General features: G+C 52.8%; 1 protein-coding gene across 7 annotated transcripts in view; it reads right to left on the bottom strand.

The window, feature by feature from the left end:
• The window catches only part of BICRA (BRD4 interacting chromatin remodeling complex associated protein), a 75443-nt gene extending 60754 nt beyond the window's left edge, over positions 1-14689 (bottom strand). For 4 of the 7 annotated variants that reach the window (XM_086353349.1, XM_086353355.1, XM_086353352.1 and 1 more), the window contains exon 1: positions 13413-14689. The gene's annotated coding sequence lies outside the window, so the exon portion shown is untranslated. Of the gene's footprint in view, positions 1-1177; positions 10295-13412 lie in introns of those variants that run through there. The other 3 variants (XM_086353350.1, XM_086353353.1, XM_086353351.1) reach the window with 2 other exon arrangements.
• Between the last annotated feature and the right edge of the window lie 10117 nt (positions 14690-24806).

Raw genomic sequence — 24806 nt, 5'->3', positions numbered from 1 at the left:
ACTTCAAAAATCTCTAAGAACCAACTCCTTTCCCCCACCCACCACTTTACTCTCATTGAGGGGTGGGGGGAAGGCAAAAGTTGACCTGCCATGACCATCCTTCCATATCCCGCTTAGTACAAACAGTCACAGATACACTGGGTGAAGTTCCTTCAGGTTTTTCCGTAAGCTGTTCTGGAGAAACCCGAACGAACTTTTTTGGCCCACCCAATATTAGCATCAGAAATACTATTTGCTGCAAAAATCTTTAGCCTTTTTGGGGAAGGAGAGCTGCCCTGCCCGGTTGGGAGCTGTTCTACCTCATCTAGCCTGCTCTCGGCTCTGAAATATTCTGAATGTTGAAACACCACTGAAGCCAGTTACTGCCATAAATTTACAGCACGCCTGCTGACATGTGACATCATCTATGAAACCTCCTCGAGGCTGGCATCAGGCCCTTCTTGCTGACAGGGAAACTAAGGCTGAGCCGGGTGGAGGAGCCCCTGCGCCCAGCCAGATCTGCCTTCCGGTGTCCTGACCCCTTCGGGCAGGCCTCGCTGACTCACACTCAGTCACCCACCCGGCTCCATCACAAACACACAAACACATCCCACAAACTCACCAACACTTCAGTTGCCTGCAGGAAGCTCAAGGTTAGGTTAATGAAGACACCAAGGAATGGAGAGAGAGAAAGAGCAGGGAGGGAGGTCTCCTGCTGAGCCAAGACTTCCCCGCCCTTGCCAACCGAGCCAGATCCCAGGGCAATAGTAGGAAGGGGGAAGGGCAGCTTCTGGATTGTGGGCTTTGGTCCTGGCCCCTGTAACAAGCAGGCAGTGAGGCTTTATGGCTAAAAGCCTGGGCTGTGGGGCCAGACTGGGCAGTCTGGGAGGCAGAGTTGGGGGGAGGGGTGGGCGGGAATCCCCTCTACTCTTCAGCAGCTGTGTGACTCCAGGCAAGTTACTTAACCTCCCAGGGCCTCAGTCTCCTCATCTGTACAACTTGTAACTGTTGTTCAGTTGCTCTTTGCGACCCTGTGGACTGCAGCACACCAGGTTTCCCCATCCATCGCTATCTCCCGAAACTTGCTCAAACTCATGTCCATTGAGTCAGTGATGCCATCTTATCATTTCATCCAGTTGCCCCCATCTTCTCCCACCCTCAACCTTTCTGTACAATGGGGGTTGCCCATTGCACCTACCTCCTAAGTCTCCACGTGTGTAACGGAGTCAGGTCTTGTGAAGACCCTAGACCAGTGCTCAGCATCGAGTGAGCTGTTAGTATTAGTGTTGCTATGGTAACTGGATCCACCCTCCCCCACTCCGAAATCCTCCACCAAAGGTTGGGATGTAGAGTCAAGCATGCATTTCTCTGGGGGGAAAGATCAGTGGCCTCCGAACAGGTTCGCCAAAGAATCCTCAAACTAAGGACCACCACCTGCTCTTAATCGGCAGAAACAGCTTCACTTCAGGGCTTCCCAGGTGGCGCTATTGAAAAGAACCGCCTGCCAATGCAGGAGACATAATAGACACAGCTTCGATCCCTGGGTTGGGAAGATCCCCTGGAGGAGGGCATGGCAACCCACTCCAATCTTCTTGCCTGGAGAATCCCACAGACAGAGAAGCCTGTTGAGCTACAGTCCGTGGGATTGCAGTAAGACACAACTGAAGTGACTTAGCTTCAGCACGTGCTCTTAAGACCTCTAAAGATAAGAGGCGGCTGCCTTCTCCCAGCTGCGGCAGGACTGCCAAAGCTCCCTCCCTCCTAGCGGCTGGCAATACCACCAGCTTCCCCGCAACCTTCTCCTCCCGTGTCCAAGCAGGTCCGCACTGGCCTCCTGAACTCCTTCCCAACTACACAAACACCTTTCTTATGCCTTCACTCCCCTCTCCTCATCTCCTGACCTATGAGGAAACCTCACTCTTGAGCCCAACCAGCACCACCCCGTCCTGCCTCTTCTAGAATCTTCCTTCTCTCTTTTTCTCTAAGCCTGTGCCAATCCTAGGAATCTCTGTCTCTAAGCCTGTCCCCTCTTTCATGCAGTGAATACTGAGTCTGGACTTATTCCCAGTCAGGTCCGAGGGACGAATCCTGACAAGGAAATAAACAAAGTGATGTAGATGAAGTTGGACAGGGTCATCAAGGAAGGCTTCCTGGAGGAGAGAGTATTTAAACTGAGGCCTGGAGGATAGGAGCCCAGAGACAGGAAGGAGTGGGTGAAGAGGAGGGCAAGGAGAGGCAAGAGCAAAGGTGGGAGGGGGCAGGAACCAGCTGGGTGCCTGAAGAAAGCCAGGTGAAAAGGCAGGAGATGAGGTCAAGGAGATAAGCCCAGGCCAGACTACTGGGCTTCGTAAGAGGACGGGAGGGCTAGATTTTCACCTGAGAACACTAGGGAGCCATAGAGGATAGCAGATATAGATACAGATTTTCAATCTCAGGCTGCCAAGAGCTCCATCTGCCTGCCTTCCTTCCATCCATTTGTCTATTTATCCACCCATCCATTCAGCCACCTTCCATTCATCCATCCCTCTATCCCTGAAGCCACCCTTCTTTCTTGACTCCTCACCATATTCCAGTCTGCCTCAGGCCCCTCCCCGCCTATCAAACCCAGGCTCCTCCCTCTCTCTCAGTTTTGGCCAAAGAAGCTCCCACCTCTCCTGTCCTCTCCAGGAGGAACTGTCCCCATCCCTGGGGCTCGAGTGATCACTCTGGGTCACCGTCTCTCACTCACGACTCCTCCAGTTCCTTCATTCCTCCCGTCTGCACCTTTCCACCAGCCAAGAGGGCGCTGGAGTTTTCTTCTCTGGAGTTTGTGCTCCCCAAACCACAGACACCGCTACAGCGTCCCACGAAAGGGTACCTGCATCCACTCAGTCGCTCAAGCCAATGACCTTGGATCATCCTGGAAACCCTCTTTCTCTTATCTCCCATCAACAAAATCTGGGCATCCCAGATCTCAGTCCCAGTGTCCTAGGCCCTCTTTCCCTGTTAGTTTTATGCAAAGCATCCCAGGGTCCTCTGCTAGAAATGGGCTGCAGCCCAAAGCCCCCTCCCAACCCTCCATCCCTGAAGCCCCTCTCCTCCAGGAAGCCTGACCTGATGCATTAACATAGCCCAGCAGCCATGCCTCCTCCAGGCCAGCCCAGGAGACACTCCCGAGATACAGATCTCACCTAGCTGGGAGGATGGGTGTGTTTGGGGCTTACTCCCCTCCCAGTCCCTGAGGGTAGAGCTCTGAGACCAGGGACAGGAGAGGCCTGCTGTGCAGGTCTGAATTAACCAGCAGGAAGCACCTGGATTCGAATCCTTGCTCCACCAGCAGCTAGCAGTGTTGACCTTGGAAGAGACATTTCACCTCTGATACCTACAACCGAAGGAGTCCCACAGCAGGAAGAAGGAGGAGGCGAGATGGACTAGTGGCAACACGGGGCGCGGCCTGAAAGTGGGGTGCTGGGCGAAAAAGACACAGAAGAAGAAATACAGCAGGAGCCTCTGGAGAAAGCAAAAATCCACCACACAGAGCGAACAGTCTGCCAGGGCACTGAACGATCTGCCAGGGCAGAGGGCCAGGGAAGGGGATGGGAATAAAAGGGGATTTTATACAGACTTATAAATCTATACCTGCAGATATCTGTATATAACATATACATTTATTATATGCTCATCATAGTGCTAAATTTACATTTACTATTAAGCTATTATACAAACTACAATGATATAGAACATGTGGAAATGTACATATATATATATATTTTTTTTTTTTTACTGTCTGTTTGCATAAAGAAGGCTTATGTTAGGAACTCCCTTAGATAAATCTTCCTCTTCTTCTACAGGGCCTTCCCAGGTGGCTCAGTGGTAAAGAACTCACCTGCTAATGCAGGAGACTCAGGTTTGATCCCTAGGTTGGGAAGATCCCCTGGAGAAGAAAATGGCAACCCACTCCATTATTCTTGCTGGGGAAATCCCACGGACAGAGGAGCCTGGTGGGCTACAGTCCATGGGGTTGCAAAGAGTCGGACTTCATAAACAACTTCATAAACTTCAACTTCATAAACTTCATAAACATACTTCATAAACAACAACTCCTGCTACAGAGTTTGGCCCAGAAATGGGCTCGGTGTCCCTGTGACAAATGGAGACGCAGTGCCCTGCTCCTTAATGATCTCAAAAAAAAAAAAAAGCAGGACTGTGGAAGGGGGACAGAGGGAGAAGAGCTGGGCAGACGTTAGGGAATTCTGCTTGTCTGGCTAGACAGAAATCTGACAAAGAGAAACAACACTTCATGAAGCAGTTTTGAGATGTAGGGGGCAAACTGTAGGCATTCAGAAAAGCGAAAGTGTGAGTCACTCAGACATGTCTGACTCTTTGCGATCCCATGGACTACAGCCCACCAGGCTCCTCTGTCCGTGGAATTCTCCAGGCAAGAATACTGGAATGAGTAGACATTCCCTTCTCCAGGGGATCCTGCTGACCCAGAGATGGAACCGGGGTCTCCTGCAATGCAGGCAGGAGACCATCTGAGCCACCAGGGCAGCCCGAAGGGTTGCACAAACCTGAAGGCCAGAATGGAGGAGAGATTTTCCCAAAACTGTTACCAACTTCGAGACCTGAGTCTGTATCCGTCTATAAAAGGAGATGCAGCTTACAAGCGACAGCTAAGAAGATTTGACAGACACAGAATGGCTGGTTTGCAGTCTGTGACTAAACTCAGGGGGACAGCACTTGAGAACTCCCCCACCACCCCCCATCTCAGTCTTTCCATTGAGCAGGGGCCAGGCTCCTGTCCTGACCTGCCCCACGGGCCCTGATTCACTCCCTCTCTGTAGATAGGGAGCGCCTACTGGGCACCGGGAAGGCAGCCAGGGTACGATGTAACAGCACCTATGGAGCAAGGGTCATGAGCAGCTGGGAGACCAGTAGCTTCCTGTCCGGAGCCCTGCAGCTTTGAGGGCTGGGCATCCTGAGCCAAGGAAGGGGCACTCAGGGGTAGGGCGTGATAACAGTGCTAAGGGGATGGGTCCAGGGCAGTGATGCAGGTGGCTGAGTTGGCCAGGCCCCACCCACCATGACTCTCAGGAGATCCGTTCCAAGTGGGAGCCCGGGATTGGCACTGTTAACAAACACCACTGGTGCTTTGGAAGCAAATGGGTCACACTTTTTAAGAACTAGAATGGTGACTCCAAATACAGGCTCTCTGCTCGGCTTTCTTCACCCCTGTGACATGTCCATCCTTCAGTCAGTCAACAAACATCTCCGAAATGCCTACTGCACGCCAGCAGCTGGGAACATGGGCACGCTGTTTCTTTCCTTCTATAGTTTAGAGTTGAGTGAGAAAGCCAGGCCTGAAGGGACGCTCACAGGACATCTACATCCCAACAGAGCTACGATGGGTGGTGCAGTGAGCAGAGACAGCACCCCCAGGCTGGGGGCTGAGGCTGGGGAAGGCACCCAGGCGAGGGGCTCTTGAATGATGAGATTCCATGGGGGTGGGGAGCGGGAAGATCTCTCTCTCTGGAGAAAAAGGAGGTAAAACCTTCCCAAGGACTCCTGCTGGGTGAAAACCAGGCAGGCCGTCCTGAGACCACGACTACACGGCCTAATCTCAAGACAGTGATGCTGAGATGCTCAACCCAAAGGACCAGGCGGGTCTGCGAGAGCCTGTGGGATTCGAGAAGAGGCAAGGCAGGTAGATCTGCAAGGCCTGACATGAGGGAGCAGCAGGCCAGTGGCTCTGATTCTCTGGGAGGGGGCGTTGACTAGGAAGGGGCACAAGGGAACTTTCTGGCTGCGATGCAAACACTCTGGGTCTTGACAGGGTGTGGATTACACAGGTGGCTACCGTTTGGCAAGACTTGGGGAGAAGCATTGGTCATCTCTGTGCGTTTTGTTGTGTATGTCAATTACATCCGGTGAAAGGGTGAGAGGGAAATATACACCTTTCTGTGAAAGAATACACACATCCACAGAACCAGGGGGTCACTGCGCAGGTTCCGGGGAAAGGAATGAAGCCAGTGTGGCAAGAGCTTGCCAGGACGAGGGGAGCCCGGCCGACTGGGTAAAGAGCTGAGAATTCTTCCAGGGATCCACCCACCTTGCCTGGGGGGCTGAGTGTCTGAGGATGGGAGAGGCGCCTCCTTGAAGGACAGGAGGGAGGTTACACAGTCCAGCCAACTGTCACAAGCGTCCCATGAGGTCGGTACTGTGGGCGTCAGCCTGCCCAGCACCACACGGTGAACGAGAGGCAGGACAGCATGCCTCCTCTGGAAAAAGGGGACCCAGGGACCCTCGATCTGCAGGTGTCCTGGGGGAACAGGTTGCGGAGGCCACTGGGGCTCCCTCCAGGGCCCCAGGGGTCATTAACAAGGGTCCCACAGCCATAGCCAGACATTACTCCTTCACTCCGCTCCCAAGGCTGCCAGGCTGGGACCTACGGGACACAGAGGGTGGGGTGGGGGTCACTAGAAGTCAGCAACCCTTTCGCCCCTGCAAGGACAAGGAACACTTCGAAGGAGAATTAGATGGAGTGAGCAAGAGGAGGGGAGAAAGGCAACTGGGCCTGGCTGGGAGATTCCAGAGACACGGACCCTTTCTCTGACCTCTGAACCCTGGAAGGAGGCTTTGGTTACAGTCCCCTTGGGGCACACCTGGAAGTAATCACGACAGTGACTATGATGACCTGCCAAGCGCTTACTGAGAGCCAGGCACTTGCAAAACACTTTTCCACACGGGACCTTATTTAACAAATGCAAAAGCTCTCAAAAGAAGCATCAGTTATTATTCCTGTACTTCTGGTTCTCTAATCTGGAATGAGAGGAGGACAGTAACTTGCCTCCAAGTCACAAAGTCAGGAGGGGCAGAAAGAGGATTCAAAGCCCTCACTGCCATCTATCCCTCCCGCTGTTAACAGCCCACCTTCTCTGTGATTTCTGCACAGAATATCAGAACCCCCAACCCACACAATACACATCCAGGCATAAATCCCCGGGCCTGTGTGATTTGAAACAGCTACCAGCGTGCAAAGCCTGGGGTGGCCAAGACAGGATGGGACAACCTGACTATAGCTTACTGCCTGCAGCCTTGATTGCCCCCACCTGTGAAATGGGCTCCATGTCTCTTCCCTCACAGGATAGGACAGATCCCAGACGTGATGAAGTCGATTCTGGATGCCAAAAATAACACCATTAACAACGTTAATGTTACAGTTGAACTGATACAGTGTTTGGAATTTGCTTAAACATACTTTAGCAGAAAAGGAAAAGGAAAGGGCAGAAATGAGGAGGGAGGATCAGGAGAAAATTGGCGAAGCTGGAGACGGATACACAGGGGTTGATTATTCTATTCTCTCAACTCTTGGTGGGTGCTTTAAAATTTCCATGATAAAAAGTTAAAATAACAACAAGCAAAGCGAACCTTCCCTGTGCACTCCTGCAAGCCAGGGTGTCTTAAAAGCTCTCCTACATCTTCACTCATTTAAGCCTCACAGTGACCCCACAAGTTTTGTCAGAGATGAGGAAACTGAGGCCCAAAGGGGCATTTGATTCCCTTGGATTCTTCTTTTCAATTAAAATGGCCAATGCTGACTGCCCAGGGTTTTAGGGGAAGGAGGCAAGGACTTGGTATCTAATTCCACAGGAAACTTTGGTGCTTCTCTCCATCACCACCACCATCGCCACCACCATCACCACCACGATCACCACTATTACCATCATCATCACCATCACAACCACGATACGCCAGGCACAGTGTGAAGCACTCAAGAACCGTGAGCACAAAGCTGGGTCTCTCGTCACAGCCACTCTTCCAGGTGAGGAGACTGAGGCCCCGAGCGGGGCGGCCCCGTCCGTCCCCAGGGCCACGCAGCCTTGCCTCATGCCAAAGCAGCCTGCCCTGTGCCCTCCGCAGCCAAGCAGTATAGAATGCTAACAACCTTCCCTATGTGCCTTTTGGGAAGACAATGGAAAGCTTTCAGAGCAGGGAAGTCAGCATGGGGCCCATGGGAGAAAAGTAATCATAGCGAAAACATCAACATCAGATGCTGATTCCCAAACATCAACTGCCTGCCCGGCCCGCCCGCCCGCCCACTGCCTCCTCCTGCCCTTATAAGCCCACCTGCCGGGGAGATGTTACAAGCCCATTTCACAGACAAGGAAACCAAGACCCGAGGAAGTATCACTTGCCCAAGGTCACACTGTAGGTAAGTGCAAAAGTCACCTCCCCTGCCTGTCAGTAAGGGGGTTCACAGCCCAGGATTAAGGGATTCCTGCCCCCAGGTGATAGGACTGCCACCGAATGACAGATGACACTGCCATGGACAGCCTAGACTAGGGTACCTATGAGTTTGGTAGATACTATTTAATCCTCGTAACAAAGTTTCCAAAGATAGGTACTGAGACTGGCCCATTTAACAGAAGGGAAAACTGAGGCCCAGAGTCAGCAAGCCCCCAGCCTGCAGCCATTCAACCAGTAAGTGGCAGAACCTGGATTTGAACCAACAGCATCCAAGTCCTTGATCTCCACACCATGCATGCCCACCTGGGGTGGGTGCAGGTTACAGGCAGGAAGGAGGGGGCAAGGAGGTCATAAGAAGCAAAGACAATGGGGCGGACTGGCGGGATGACTTGAACAGGAGAGGGAATGACTTCCTTCAAGATTCAGCTGCACAGGTGCCTCCTCCGTGGGACTCAATGACAAAGAACAGGCTCTTGATCCATCAATCCTGCCTCCAGTATATCCTCCCAGCATACCCGTTTCCTGATACGCCAAGCAGACGTCTGTCCTCCTGCTCAGCAGGTAGAAACATCAGGAAACACCTCCATATCCATGCTGAGTCATGGAGGACGTGCCCACACCAAGGAATACAACGCAGTCAAGAAAAACCCAGAGGAAACCCTCTGGGTACTGTGTACGTCTCCCAGGGAGATGAAGCAAAACAAGCAACATGCAGGACAATGGGCAGAGGGTTCCAGCGTGTGTAAAATACATATTTTTAAAGATATACACATGTACACAAATGTATGTGCACAGAACATCAGGATTGAGGAGTCGCCTCTGGAGAGATGAGCTGGAGACCAGGGATGTCCCAGAGGAGGAAAGGGGAGCTATGTTTGGCATCTTGAATTTGTCCTGGGTATCACTCAGGAGAAAAAAAGAGAGGGAGAAAGAAGGTGTTTCCTCCCCGGAGCCTTTGCAAACCACCCAGACAGAATGGATCAAGTCCTCCAGCAGCCTTGAAGACAACTCTTCTCTCTGCCCTCCTCCTGAACGGGGTCCCCATATCATAACTGGGCCCTGGGGCCCAGGCACACAGAAGACCCTCAGGAAGTTTGATTAGGAACAATTAGAGACACAAAGGCCTTCTCTCCAGCTTCTCCTGCCAACAGATCCCCAGCATCAGTGAATATCCTTAAACTCAGGACACAATACTCATTGTTGCCAAGCCAGAGATGTCTTAGAAAACCCTCTCTCTTTCCTGCTGGGGGATCCTGCATGCCGCTGAGACACAAAGGTTTCAGTGGATGGGGACAGAGCTCTAATGGTGGTACCCCAGGCAGGGGAGAGGTCTAGGGAAGGAAGGAGGAGGGAATCCTCGGGGACCAGTTAACCAAACATTTCCCACGTGTCTCAAGAGTGATACAGTGGAGAGCCAGCTCAGGCCCTCCGCCTTCAGAGTGCAAGGCCGGGGACAAACATGGGGATGAACCAGTGAAGGGGGGCGGGGGTGGCGCTGCCCAAGTGATTGTGATTGGCGGGGAAGAGTGTTTCATACCATGGATGTAAAACAGGCAACTTGCTGTTTCCAGTAAAAGTCAGGGAGCCTGGTGAGGCAGAGACCCCAAAGAGATCAAGGCAAGATAACCATGTCCCCCACCCCTCTCCCCTGCAGGACGGGAGAGGCAGAAAGGCAACCCTTCGCTGCTTTCCAAGCCCAGGCCGTCTAGAAAGGAATGCCATGTTTTCCTGTTTCCAATTAACTTCCCCCCACCAGCAGCCCTCTGCATTCTTGAGACCAGGAGTCAAGACAGCCACGGGGGAGAGGTGGGGAGGGCGACTCTGGTGGTGGCTGGGCCTGGGGTGAAAAGGTGACCCCCCCTGCCAGGACCCTCACACACACCCCAGGACCTCTCCAGCCAGGCTCTCAGGGCTTGGCGCTGACCCCTGGGCCCTTTCAGAGGGGAGAGCGGGGAGACCCCCCCCCACATCCCCAGGGAAAGTTGGGAAAGGCCCCGGAGGCCTCTGGGAAGGAAGTTGGCAAATAAGGGGGCGGGGCATAGGCCTGTCACTCTTGGGCCTTACTCATGCTTCCCCCACTTCCCTCCCAACCCCCCCAAAATCAGGAAGCACTCACTCCAGAGAGGCCCACAGCCCCGCCCCTCCTGCCCCCACCCCACAGGAATTATTATGACTTATTATGCTTGTCACCTCAAGAAAGTATCTGCAAGGGGTCCCTGAAAGTGTTCGCTCTTCTCCAACGGCACCCCCAGCCCCTCCATCCCTGCAGTCTGGGTTGGAATCCCCTCTCAGCCACTGACTGCAGTTTCCTCATCTGTAAAATGGCGAGATCACTCCTACAGCCTCGCTCCCGGAGTAGGCTGGGCCCTCCACAGCTCTTCTCCTTCATGCCACACACCCACCCGCCCAAGGGTTTATTTGGCACCAGTAAGTGCTGAAGGGGAAGGGTCCAAGAAAGCTGGAGGAAGCGGGCCACCAAAGTGAAACTATTTACACTGTGGTGCTGCTCATCCACCACAGGGAATTCCTCCAGGGTGGGCGCCTTTTGCCGGTCACCCTCAAATACCCAGCCCCCCAACATTCCTCCCCACCCCTACAGGCCAGCCATATTCCGGCAGAGTGAGGGGAAAACAAAAATAACACGCGTGGATAAAACTGTCAGCCACTGCGAGGTCAGTTAAAGAGGCTCTAATGGTCCCCCCCATCTGCCCATGAGGAAACAGGACAAGTGAGTTGAATCCAGTGCCTGAGGTCACAGGGTGAGACAAGGAGCCTGCCACCTGGGCCATGGGGAGAACGGGAAGGGACTTCTCTGTGTCACGGCACCACGCAGGGTCACCGGGCAGAGAGACAACGAAGGTCCCGAGTAGTTCAGCGTCCCTACCAGCAAGGCTGAGGAGCAGCCAGCTGGGCCAAGAGCCAGCTCAGGTGCAGGAAGAGGATGACAGAGGGGCCCAACCGCCAAGTGCCCACCCACCCCAAGCCCCACACAGCAAGGCCTGGGGCCCCCCTTCTCCTGACCCCCACATCTTCAACCCTCAGCTCCTGCAGGTAAACGCTCTGCTTGGGCCACAGGTGAAAGCACCTTGCCCTCAGCCCAGCTGACCCCTTACCCATACTCGGTGGGGGAAAAAAATTTTGGCAACTCCTTCCTGGTCTCATCTACATTTGAGACCCAGCTGAAGTCAAAGGGACGAAAATGCCAAAGGCAGGTACAGGCAGACCTAACAGTTTTGAGCTGAGCTGGGAAAACTTGAGATGGTTACAGATTGGGGCCGTGTGACCCTGGGCGAGTCACTCAACTGCTGTGAGCCTCCATTAGCCTGTCTGCAAAATGGGAATTATATAAGTGACACCCCCCCCCCAACTTCCTCCTTGGGTTGTGGCCAGTGTGTAACTCACCTAACAGCAGCTAATCCCTAGTGCTCTCTGGGTAGGGAGATGTTATTTCCGGCTTCTAGGAGTTGGGGAGCTCCGAGGGAGGGGCGGGGGGTGTAGGTAAGCACACCCCTTAAGGCCCGTTGGACACTGGCAGGGGGGTGGGGGGTGGCCCCTGATCTGCCCACCTCCCCGGTTCTCCCATCACCCCAGCAGGTCAGAGATGACGGGGCCCCCCCGCCCAACCCCCATCCCAAGTTGGGGGAGAGGTTGAAAGTACAGAGCGCTTATCAGAAATCTCAGGCCGTGAAGTCTGGGGTGTTCCGAAAAACTGTTTCCTTGAGGAGCAGCCGGCGAAAGGAGGTGTGAGGGGAAAGCAGACACATCCCCCCGCGATGTTTACACTACCGGCGGGGTGTGACAAAAGGGGCCGCCTGGCCGGCAGAAGTCCGGGCACACCGGAGCGCTGGGACCTGTCACCCCGGCCTCCCGGGGAGCGCTGACACAGCGGCCTCTGACCCCACCTCCCGGGAAGTTCAGCTGCTCAGAACCACAAAGCAAAACAAAGGGGTGCGGAGAGGAAGGAGCCGCCTAGGCTCCAATCACCGCTGCCTCCCCAGCCCGCCCGCGGCTCCTCGCCCCGCTCGCCGCTGGCCGCGGACCAAGGCCTGGGCAGCTCCCCGGTCCCTTGTCTCCCCGCGGGCCGCCCGTGACAGGAGCCGGAGAAGCCGCCGAGGGGCAACCAGGGATGAGAAAACCAGATGGCTCCAGCCCTCCTCCCGCCTCCTCCATCCCTCCCTCCGGGTGCCCGCGGCCTGGCCGCCCTCCGCAGGGGCCCGGGGAGGCCTCGGGCCCGGCTCGGCCGGGCTCACCCCAGGGAAAAGGTTGCCTTTGTCTAAAGGTCACCACCCGAGCGCGGTGCCCAGGCTGGGCCTGGTGCCTCCCATTCCCCGGCCGAGGGGGTGGAGATGGGGGGCCGCCCCAAATCTCGGGAGGTGACAGGGGTAAGGCTCACTTCCCTCCTCTCCCCCCACCCGCCTCCCCGTAACGGCCCCCTCCGGGACCCGCCAGCTAGCGGGGGAGGGGGTCAACTCCTTTCACTGCTGGGGGGTGGGGGACCAAGTCAACTCCTTTCATTGTTTAGGGGCGGTGGGAAGGGGGAGACCCAGTGGCCTCCTTCCGCATCCATCCCCCCCACTCAGCTTGCCAGAGGCCCCGTTTCTCCCCGGACCCCCGGGAGTGATTTGAGGAGGGGGCGCAGGGCACGGGGCGAAGAGGAGGGAGATGAAGGCTCGCCGGCTCCGGCCGGGAAACCACCATCCGCTCCCCCACGGCCCTCTTCTTCTCCGAAAGGCGGGGAGCGGAGCGAGGGGAGGGGGCCCCCGGGCCGGGGGAGGGGGTCTCCCCGCCCCTCCCCCCGTGGAACGTTAGGTCTCGTTTTTCCGCCGCTCCATTGTATCCCCGGCAGCCGGCGGGAGGGCCGGGGAGGCACCGGGCGCGGGCAAGGGAGCCCGCGGTGGGTGGGTGGGGGGGTCCCCGCAGGATAAGGGCGGCGGCGATGGTGGGAGAGACGCGGGGGGTTGGGGGGAGCTGCCGGGGGTGGTGGGCGCGGAGCAGAAAAAGAGGCAGCGGGCGCTGCGCCCCGGTTGGGGGGCTGAGTGTTGAGTGTCGGGGGGGTGGGCTCGGCCCCGGCTCCGGCTCCCCCCACACACACCCTCGCCGCCAACCCCCACTCCCCCCCTCGCTTTTGCGCCCTGTCACAGCCCCGACTCGCAGGTAGAGAGAGTTAAGAGATTTAAAGAGAAATTGCTACATTGTGAGAAACTCACCCTGATGTTTGAGCAGCCGTCGGCGCGGGGTCTCCGAGACGGCCCCGCACGGGCTGCAAAGGGAGGACCCAGAAGGGGCCGACCGGCCGGGCCGGTCAGCGCACTGCCTGATCGCATGGCGGCCGCCCGGCGGCCTCCGCCAGGCCCCTGCCGCCGCCCCGCGCCGCGGCCCGGGCGCCCCGGACTCGCGCCCGCTCCGGGCGGGACCCCTCGGGTTTGCAAAAAAAAAAAAAAAAAAATTTTTTTTTTAATTAAATGCAAAAGAAAAAAAAAAACCTTGCAGGTTTTGTGTTCCGCCCCCCCCCTTTCCTCCTCCTCCCTCCGCCCTCACCGGGGGACGGGCTTGGGGGAGGCCCCGCCCCGCGACTTGGCGAACCAGCTCGGGCTTTGGGCGCGGAGCGGCGGGCCTGCGAGCGAATGGGAGACTGCGGACGCCCCGGGAGGGTGACCTCCGCGCCGGCGCCGCCCCCTCCCCAGCCGGAGTCCCGGGGGTTCGGGGGCGCGCTTTCCCAGGCTCCGGTGGAGTCGACCGACAGCATCGAGCGATGCTCGGGATTAGAGGGAAAGGTTAAAGGGATTGGCGCTCCCGGACCTCGGGCTCGGCTGGGCCGGCTGGGGAGGGGGCGCCCCGACTCGGGGAACGGTCGCCGGGCGGGAGGACGCGAGCAGGGGCAACGCCGATGGTTCGAAAAGGTAGCGGGAGACGAGGATGGAGGATATGGGAGGCCCCGTAGGTGGAATCGCGAAGGAGCCGGGAGTCGGAGTTAAAAGGGTGGAAGGCGCGGGGGCAGAGGATGTGCTGGGGCTCCTCGCCGGGACCCCGAACGCGGCTTGCTCACTCACCTCAGTCGGCCAAAATTTTGACCTGCTACGGCCCCGGGGAGGGCACCGGGGACGGCACCGGGGACGCGGGTCCGACCTGTCTTACCGCCTCCTCGAGGCCTCGCGGGCCGCGCAGATGGGATTCCCAGAAGCCCCGGGACGCCTCGGTGGTGTTGGGTCTGTTTCCGCCTCGCCGGGCCGTGTACGCCTTGCGGGCGTGACACTTCGATTCGCGCATTCCTTCAGGGAACACTTGCAGAGCGCCTGCAGTGTGCCCTGCGCCGTGCTCGGGACCCATTGAGCACCGAGACAGCTCGGAGCTACCCTCCCGGGGCGCACAGGCCAACGGCACCTACACTCTGGTCTGTTACCTTCCGCTTCCCCGGTGCCCTGGAAAAGCCACGTGCATACTGAAGCGACTCAATAATGTGTGTTGAATAAACGAGTGATTGTTTTAAGCTTTGTGTTTTAAGCTTTAGAATTGATCCTGGGATCTTGGTGGTACTATGCATATTATTGAAGAGACCACGGAGGTCCAGGGCCCTGACGCCAACCAGTGAGCCCTTGATTCACATCCTCCCACTTCCTTTGCTGTGTGACCTTGGGCAAACTACTTCACCTCTCCGTGCCTCCATTTCTAAGGGGAAATCAATAACAGGCCTCATTTCATAGGGTCATTAGGAGAGAATGTTCTCATGGAGAGCAGCCCGTGACAGGAAGTGCAGATAAGTGCTGTTATTATTATAGCAAAAAGGAAATTTTATCCGTTCCAGATGTGAGCACATGTGTTGCCCCAAATATGACAGTAGTCAATCTATAAGTTTTATACAGTGGTCATCCACAGTCCGTGGAGGTATGTGACCCTTCCAGGAACAGCAGTATACACGGACATTATTTTTGTGGAGTTTGCCTTTCATCTGCTAAGATTGAGCCTAGGGAGCTACGCCTTGAGTATTCATGTATGTGCTGTTTTTCCACTCTTCACCAGAAAAGAGACCTCCAGGGACCCCCACCTGGAGGTCTTTAGTGATTCCCACCTTGCTGTTCAGTCTAGAAGCTGTGTCTGACTCTTTGTGACCCCATGAAGTGCAGCACACCAGGCCTCCCCCCTTGCAGTGTAGAAAACTAAATTGGCTCAGAGAGGGAAAGTGTTTTGCCCAGGGTCACAGAGCCAGCAAGCCGGGCCTGATCTGAGCTGGGTGGCACTGATGTCTCAGAGATGCCAATCCCGGGGGACTCGGAACTTGGGAATTGACTGGGGTTCAAAGTTATGAGACAGGAGGCATTGCGGGGGTGACTATCCAAGTTTATTCATTCATACAGGAAGTATTGTTTACGAGTATCTAGTCTGCCAGCAATATAGTTGTGACCAAGAGCACCCTGGTTCCTGCCCCAGTACGCAGTCTGATGATGAGCAAATAAGTTGCTTAGCCTCAGTTTCCCCTGCCCTCAGGTTCCAGGCTTCTTTGGTGCACTGTGGTAACCACCACGACCCCTCCACCCCCCAACACACACACCCCAGTACAGTACCTGGCACTTAGTAAGTGCTCCAGAAAGATCTACGAAACCATGAGATACTGCCCACTCTTCTACAGGCATTCTCTTAGGACCAGGTGGCCAGGAATACGCATGGGTATGAAAGAAACCCCCAGTCTAGCCGTGGCTGGCAAAGCCCTGAGAGGTCAAACGTCCAAGGCCAGAGGAGGGGTCAACATGGGCCCAAATGGAAAGAGACCTGCTATCCTTTGGGGGGAGTGACACCTACCTTCACTTTGCAGCTCAGATGCAAGTTGGGAGTTACAGATTCAGAATGGAGTTGGCAATGAGACCCAGAGAGGTTCAGCAACTTGGCCCAGGGATGCCCAGCCAGGGGAAGGACTTATTCAGTGCACCTGGGTGTTCTATTTGTCTCTGAGTCACCAGATGGACCTGGGGCAAGTCACTTCTGCAGCTCCTCCATGTTCTCATCTGTACAATGGGACTGTAGAGTCACACCAGAATTCACCTCCCCCAACATTTTCTAATGAACATTTTCAAACATGGAAAAGTTGAAGAAATAGAACAGCGACACCAAAACACCCTCCATGAGCACGTTCAACAATCAGCACGTTCCTCTCCTTGCTGTGTCACACATCTGTGCCTCTATCCCTTCATCAAATCCATCTCATTTTTTTGATGCATTACACACATCTGTGTATCTCTCCCAAACACATGGTTAACACAACTGTAATGACAAGCCCCTGAGCCAGAGAATTAAACCTCAATTCTCATTTTTTGTGTGTGAATGAGAAACCAGAAAGGGTAAGAAACCGGACCAAGGTCACACAGCTGGGGATTTATACCCAGCTCTGTCTGTTCCCAGAGTCCAGACTTTATGAAGACCACCGGGAGGATGAAATGGATACAAGACATGCAGAAGCTCTTATGGGACAGGGACAAAACAGCATTCAGATGTAAAAAATTAGGACTGGAGAAGATGCACCCAACTTTTCTCAGCAAATATGCTACATCCCTGTAGCCAACATGAGCTTGGGTTTCCGGGCTCATCATCTCATTTAAGGGCTGTTTTAATTATACTCGTGTAGTGGCTCAGACGGTAAAGCGTCTGTGTGCAATGCAAGAGACCCGGGTTCGATCCCTGGGTTGGGAAGATACCCTGGAGAAGGAAATAACAGCCCACTCCAGTATTCTTGCCTGGAAAATCCATGGACCGCAGAGTCTAGTAGGCTACTGTCCATGGGGTCGCAAAAAGTTGGACACGACTGAGCCACTTCACTTTCACTTTGCAGCAGAAAAGAACAGCTGGAAACCGCATCCCCCATCCCACCCCACACACACATTCATTTGCCATGGAAAAGTCCAGGACATTGGAGAACTAATTTGCCCTCTCCAAGTGGCCAGGATGCCTAGTTCCACTTTTAGTCCACCGGGTCCAAGTCCCGCAGGCTCTCCCAACACTCCAGCCCAGAAGGCTCCCCTCCCCCACGCTCAGTACCAGCGCATTTCTGTCCCACCCCCTCACATTTCAAGTTCTCCACCCCACCCTCTCAACCAGACCCTAATCCCCTTCATTTCTAACTGCCTATACCTCCTACCCGTTCCACAGGCCAGCTCCTACCCAGCGGGAGCTTGACCAGAGTCTGGCCTGATTGCCATCTCTCTACAGAGAGGCGTGGTTTTCTTTTTTCTTTCTCTTTTTTTAAAACAAGCGGTTTGAGCCTCTGAAAACCAAAACAACGCCCATCGCGGCTCCTCCCTCGCACCCGCAGCTGCGAAGTTTAAAACTTGGTCAACTCAAGCTGCTTTTTGATCTGGGAGGATGTTTCCACGAGTGTTTTTCGTTCTCAGCTGAGCAGCACGCTTAGGATTTGTGCACTTTTCTGGAGGCGTATAAACGATTCCATAACAAAAAGGAACAAAACAAAAAACCTTGCCCAGAACACCCCTGCGGACCCTTCACGTCTCGGTCAATCCAACGTCAGGGATCCGAATTCTAGCCGCCAGGTGGGGAAAAATAGGAGGGCTCGGAGGGCACTGACTCCGGAGCGACCTTCGCCCTCTGACCGCGCCCTTTAAACGTGCCGCGTACAGCGGGAAAAAGCTGCCCTAGCTCCCAGAGACGCTGGCTAGCCGGCAACACCAAGACCACGAGCGGCCGCGAATCAGGCAGATACAAGCCCAGCCCGACCTCGGGTCCTCAGAGCGGCAAGTGCGAGGGGCGGGGTCCAGCCGCCCATTGGCTCACGATGGGGGCGGGGTCACGTATTCGTCCCGCCCCCATTCTCCGCCAAGTTAAATAGGTTTCGCGCCGGCCGGGGGAGTTATTCACCGTGGGGCGGGGTCGGGGTTTGTTTACACTCTGCTATTGGCTGGATTTGAATCGGCCCGACTGCCGGCTGCGGGGCGGGGCTCCAGAGGGCCCCTGCGGGCGCCTGACAGCTTCAGCCAGGCAGAAGCCGCGCTGGACGCGCCGCTGAAGCATCGGGACTCTGGAGACTGGAGTGCCCTGGGCGGGTGCGGGCAGCGGGGGCCGGCAAGTTTGAGCCTTCCGCTGGCTTCTTGATAAATGCTAACCAAGGGCGTAGGGAGCATTGTTTTTGTTACCATAAAAACGCCTAAGGAAAAACAAACCCGGAAACAACCGAGCTGCCCATGGATAAGGGACTCAGATAACCTAGGGGACTCAAATAAGCTGTGGTCTGGCCCGTAGTGGGCTTCCCAGGTGGCGCTAGTGGTGAAGAACCTGCCCCCCAATGCCAGACACCTAAGAGGCTCGGGTTCAATCCCTAGGTGGGGAAGATCCCCTGGAGAAGGAATGGTAACCCACCGAAGTGTTCTCGCCTGGAGAATCCCATGGACAGAGGAGCCTGGTGGGCTACAGTCCATGGGGTCGCAAAGAGTCGGACATTACCGAAGCGAAATAGCACTCACGGAATGGCCCATAGTGGGACATAAACAAAATGAGGAAGTAATACATGAACTGACACGAAATGAGCTATGAGTTCAGTTAAGGGAAAAAGGCAATAATGGAAGCAGAGTGTATAATAATTTAAGGTGCGTGAGAAAATACAACCTTCTGCTTGTTAAACACGCAGAATATCTTTGAAAGCAAAAACAAACTCCTAACTGCAGATGTCTGTGGAGAGAAGGAGCGAGGAGCGTGGAAGGCAGATCACGTTGGACCTCGGATTTCTTTGGAAAGAATGATGCTAAAGCTGAAACTCCAGTACTTTGGCCACCTCATGAGAAGAGTTGACTCATTGGAAAAGACTCTGATGCTGGGAGGGATTGGGGGCAGGAGGAGAAGGGGATGACAGAGGCTTAGATGGCTGGATGGCATCACTGACTCGATGGACGTGAGTCTGAGTGAACTCCGGGAGTTGGTGATGGACAGGGAGGCCTGGCGTGCTGCTGATTCATAGGGTGGCAGAGTCGGACACGACTGAGCGACTGAACTGAACTGAACTGAGCTGAAAGTTAGCAACTTGTAGCACCTATTCAAAGACATACAGGGTAAACAAAAATATTAAATTCTAAGAACTCTCCCCAATTATCTCATATCTCGAAGCAACTGCCCCTAGGAAAACTCTTGACTAGGCTGTAGAGGCCATGGACCCCCCCATCTGCGCTCCTTGCATCCCACAATGGTATTGGGGAGTGGGAACGCGTTAGGAAAGAGCTGCTTCACCTACTCAATGACCAAGAGATACCCGGATCCAATGAAGGGTGGTTTTATTTATTAGTAATTACTGCAGGATTTAACATCCCGACTGGGAGGGAGGGACCCTTTCCTGAGAGACGCTAAGTGGAGGATGTGGGGGAGGCCCTCTTAGGAAAGAGAAGTCAAAACTAGGAGAGGCCCCTTTAAGAAGGAAAGCCAGCCTCCTCTGGTAAACGACGCGAGGCTGACGGAACTGACCGGCAGAAGGGAGAGTTGTCCGGATTTTGACGTTTGTTATTACTCTCTGTTCCCGGAGATCTGGAGGCGAGGATGAGAACGATTTCCTGCAGCTGAGTTTTGACCTGTTATGGATCTTACTTATAAAGACTTCCTCTGTATAAGTTCGCTAAAGGATTTGTGAAACATTGTTTACATGTCTGGGAAAGTCACCCAGGCCCGTAGTGAAAATTTGCCGGGCTTGTAGTTCTAAGGAACAGGCCTATCCGAGCTGGTGCTGCCGGCCCAGATACACAGATAAATTCGGTGAATGCCCCAAAGATGCTCGCAGGTTCTAACAGCAACCCGTTTTACGAATGTGGAAACTGAGTCACAGAGAGGTTATATAACTGCCCACGTCTGGCGTCACAGCTATTTGGACCCTGGCAGCTCTGCTCTGAAGTTCATACTTTTAACGAATATTTGACACTTGCCCCTAAAAACTGCTTTGTCTTTTGATGCATTGTTTTAAAAGCCATAAAAAGCTTAATGCAGATTCTTAATGACGGTGAACCATTTTCTACGCTTTGTGTTGTAAAGGAGTTTTGTGATTTCCTTTTTATTATTATTGAAGTGTAGCTGATTTATAATTCGTGTAAATTTCATGTGTACAGCAAAGTGACTTGATACATATTTTTCAGATTCTGTCCCCTTAAAGATTGTTATAAAATACTGAGTACAGTTCCCTGTTCAATACAGTAGGTCCCTGTTGGTTATGTATTTTATATATTGTAGTGTGTATATGTTAATCCCAAGCTCCTAGTTTATCCCTATCCCCCCCCCCTTTCCCTTTGGTAACCACAGGTTTGTTTTGTCTCTTTCTGTTTTGTCAATAAGTTCATTTGTTTGGGGTTTTGTTTGTTTTCTTTTTGATTCCACGTATAAGCGATATCATATGACATTGTCTTTGGCTTACTTCACTTAGTATGATCCTCTCTGTCCATCCATGTTGCTGTAAATAACGTTATTTCATTATCTTTTATGGTTGAGTAATATTGTGGATTTTTTTGAAATAATTTCTGATGTTTTTTCCCCTAAAATTCTATATCAGGGCAAGCTTTTTAATTTAATTTAATTTTTTCTTCCTCAATCTTTTTTATCTTTTAAAGTACTTTTCACGAGGAAACATTTTGCCCTCAGCCCTCCTACTCCTCTCTCACCATTAAATACTTCCCTAATGATTACCGCGTGCGAGGCACACTTCTAACTCACTGAATTGTTACAACAACCCTGAGGTCAAAATGGTTAGCGGTCTCATTTCACAGATGAAGAAACCGAGGCACAGAGAAGTTACGTAACTCGCCCGAGGTCACACATCTCTCTCCAGAAAAGGAAGAGGAAGACCAGGAATGGGTAGATCATGGAAGGAGAGAGAAGAAGGTATGCAAAGTTGCTAAGAGAAAAAATAGGAATTAAGCCTGTGGCAAAGCAGTAAGTTCCCACTGTATAGCACAGGAAATTATATTCAATGAAGTGAAGTGAAGTGAAAGTCATTCAGTCATGTCCGACTCTTTGTGACCCCATGGACTATACAATCTGTGGAATTCTCCAGGCCAGAATACTGGAGTGGGTAGCCTTTCCCTTCTCCAGGGGATCTTCCCAATCCAGGGATCGAACTCAGATTTCCCGCATTGCAGGCGGATTCTTTACCAGCGGAGCCACAAGGGAACCCGAGTTATCATGTAATAAACCATGAACATTTTTTTTTTTAAGTTAAAACCAAGGGACTTCCCTGGCAGTCCAGTGGTTAAAACTACATTCTCAATGCAGGAGGCACAGGTTCGATTCCCTGGTTGGGGAACTAAGATCCTATATGCCATGGGTGGTGCAGCCAAAAAATAAAGAAATAAAGTGGGGCGGGGGGGCCTTTAACAGAGAGAGAGAGAGAGAGAAGCCAGTGGACTGGTGAATACAGGGAAAATAGCTTTAGAGAGGTGGTAGGATCTAAGGTCAGTTTGCAAAAGATAATGCCCAAGAAGCACACAAAAAGATACTCAAAATTATTAGTTATCATGTGTATGCTCAGTCATGTCCGACTCTTTGTGGCCCCATGGGCTGTAGCCCGCCAGGCTCCTCTGTCCATGGAATTTTCTAGGCAAGAATACTGGAGTGGGTTTCCATTTCCTACTCCAGGGGATCTTCCCAACTTAGGGATCGAACCCATGTCTCCTGCATCTCCTGCATTGGCAGGCGGGTTCTTTACCGCTGCGTCATCTGGGAAGCTATTAGTCATTAGAGAAATGTAAGTCAAAACCACAATGAGGTGCCCCTTCACCGTCATCAGAAGGGCTATAATCCAAAAAACGGACAATACCAAATGAAAGGAAGGATGTGGGGGAATGGGAAGTGGGTAAAATGGGGCCACCAGTATGGACGACAGTTTGCTGTTTCCTCCATCAGCTGCACCTGGAATTACTACAGGGTCACGCCTATGTGTATACCCAGAATAGTTGAAAACCGTAATTTGTACATGAATGTTCCCAGCAGCTGTAGTCACTGCTGTTTTCACAGAGGTGAAAACAACCGAAATGTCCATCAACGGACGAAGGAATCAACAAAATGTGGTATACCCAATGGGAAATTATTCAGCCCCGTAAAAGAGAATGGGTCCATGCTGCAACACAGAACCTTGGAAACAAGGCTGAGTGGAAGAAGCTAGATCTGAAAGATCGCATATTGGATGAGCCCATTTTTATGAACTGTCCAGAAGAGGTAAATCCACAGAGACAGAAAACAGATGAGCAGAGGTCAGGGGATGTGGGGAGGGCGAATGGTGAGTGACCGCTACATGGGCACAGAGTTTCCTTTTGGGGTTAGGGGGAACTTCCCTGGTAGTCCAATGGTTAAGACTCCATGCTTCCAATGCAGGGGATTTGGGTTTGATCCAGGAACTAGATCCCACATGTCACAACTTAAGACCCAGCAGAGTCAAAAAAAAAAGATAGTGGTGATGGTACAACATTGTGAATGTACTTAATGCCACGGAATTATACATTTTAAATGGTGACAACGATCAATTTCATAATACACAAATTTAAAATTTTTTTGGATGATGAGAAAGCAGAGGTGTTAAGCACACGTGATTTAAAAAATAATACACATGAGTGGTTCCCTAGTTGCTCAGTGGTAAGAAATCTACCTGCCAATGCAGGAGAAATGGGTTCGACCCCTGATCCAGGAAGATCCTGCATGCCCCTGAGCCGCAACTATTGAGCCTGTGCTCTGGAGCCCGGGAGCCACAACTACTGAGCTCTCGATCCTATAGCCCATGCTCAGCAGCAAGAGAAGCCACCCCAATGAGAAACCCGTGCACAACTAGGGAGTAACGTCTGCTCTCCTCAACGACAGAAAAACTCTTGCAGCAATGAAGACTCAGCACAGCCAAAGTTAAATAAATAATTTTTTAAAAACATAAAAATATTCTGTAATAACTTATATGCATGCTCAGTGGCTCCAGTCGTGTCCTACTCTTTGCGAACCCATGGACTGTAGCCCACCAGGCTCCTCTATCCATTGGATTTCCCAGGCAAGAGTACTGGAGTGGGTTACCATTTCCTTCTCCAGGGCATCTTCCCGACCCAGGGATCTGGACCCCCATCTCTTATGTCTCCTGATGGGCAGGCAGCTTGTTTACCACTTGCACCACCTGGGAAACCCAACCTAAAGAATCGGAAAATGGAGGGATATATGTATATATATAACTCTTGAGAAATTTGTATGCAGGTCAGGAAGCAACAGTTAGAACTGGACATGGAACAACAGACTGGTTCCAAATAGGAAAAGGAGTTCGTCAAGGCTGTATATTGTCACCCTGTTTATTTAACTTATATGCAGAGTACATCATGAGAAACGCTGGACTGGAAGAAACACAAGCTGGAATCAAGATTGCTGGGAGAAATATCAATAACCTCAGATATGCAGATGACACCACCCTTATGGCAGAAAGTGAAGAGGAACTAAAAAGCCTCTTGATGAAAGTGAAAGTGGGGAGTGAAAAAGTTGGCTTAAAGCTCAACATTCAGAAAACAAAGATCATGGAATCCGGTCCCATCACTTCATGGGAAATAGATGGGGAAAAGGTGGAAACAGTGCCAGACTTTATTTTTCTGGGCTCCAAAATCACTGCAGATGGTGACTGCAGCCATGAAATTAAAAGACACTTACTCCTTGGAAGGAAAGTTATGACCAACCTAGTTAGCATATTAAAAAGCAGAGACATTACTTTGCCAACAAAGGTCCGTCTAGTCAAGGCTATGGTTTTTCCTGTGGTCATGTGTGGATGTGAGAGTTGGACTGCAAAGAAAGCTGAGCGCCGAAGAATTGATGCTTTTGAACTGTGGTGTTGGAGAAGACTCTTGAGAGTCCCTTGGACTGCAAGGAGATCCAACCAGTCCATTCTGAAGGAGATCAGCCCTGGGATTTCTTTGGAAGGAATGATGCTAAAGCTGAAACTCCAGTACTTTGGCCACCTCATGTGAAGAGTTGACTCATTGGAAAAGACTCTGATGCTGGGAGGGATTGGGGGCAGGAGGAGAAGGGGACGACAGAGGATGAGATGGCTGGATGGCATCACTGACTCGATGGACGTGAGTCTCAGTGAACTCGGGAGTTGGTGATGGACAGGGAGGCCTGGCGTGCTGCGATTCATGGGGTCACAAAGAGTCGGACACGACTGAGCGACCGATCTGATCTGATCTGAACTGAACCACTTTGCTGTACACCTGAAATGAACACAACATTGTAAATCAGCTACATCCCAATATAAAATAAAAATTAAATTAAAAAATACACATGGCAATGTCCAAAAACAGTTAGGGAGGGACTGGTAGAGAGAAAGACTGGAGGGAGATCTGGGGAGACGGCAGTGGAGTGAGACCCAGTCAAGGTCCCTGCTCTAAGGAGGCTCCTGAGAGCCTAGGGTGGACCTCGTGGAGATCTCACAGGTCTCTGGAGGATACAGACCCACCCCCAGGGTAGACAGGGCTGGTATGGGGGAAGCCCAGAGCAGGCACTCCACCACACAGCCTATAGTTCAGGAAGGCTTCCTGGAGGAGGAGAAGGATAAAGAGGGGTCTGATAGAAGAGGCTGGATGGGGAGGAGTGTGAGTCTAGAGTAGAAAGGGAGCCTAGAATTT

Source organism: Bos grunniens, chromosome 18 (genome assembly GCF_055505025.1).
Source record: "Bos grunniens cultivar Pamir isolate PY7600 chromosome 18, Bosgru_T2T1.0, whole genome shotgun sequence".
In the NCBI taxonomy this organism is placed as follows: domain Eukaryota; kingdom Metazoa; phylum Chordata; class Mammalia; order Artiodactyla; family Bovidae; genus Bos; species Bos grunniens.
This window is presented reverse-complemented; position numbering and strand designations above follow the sequence as displayed.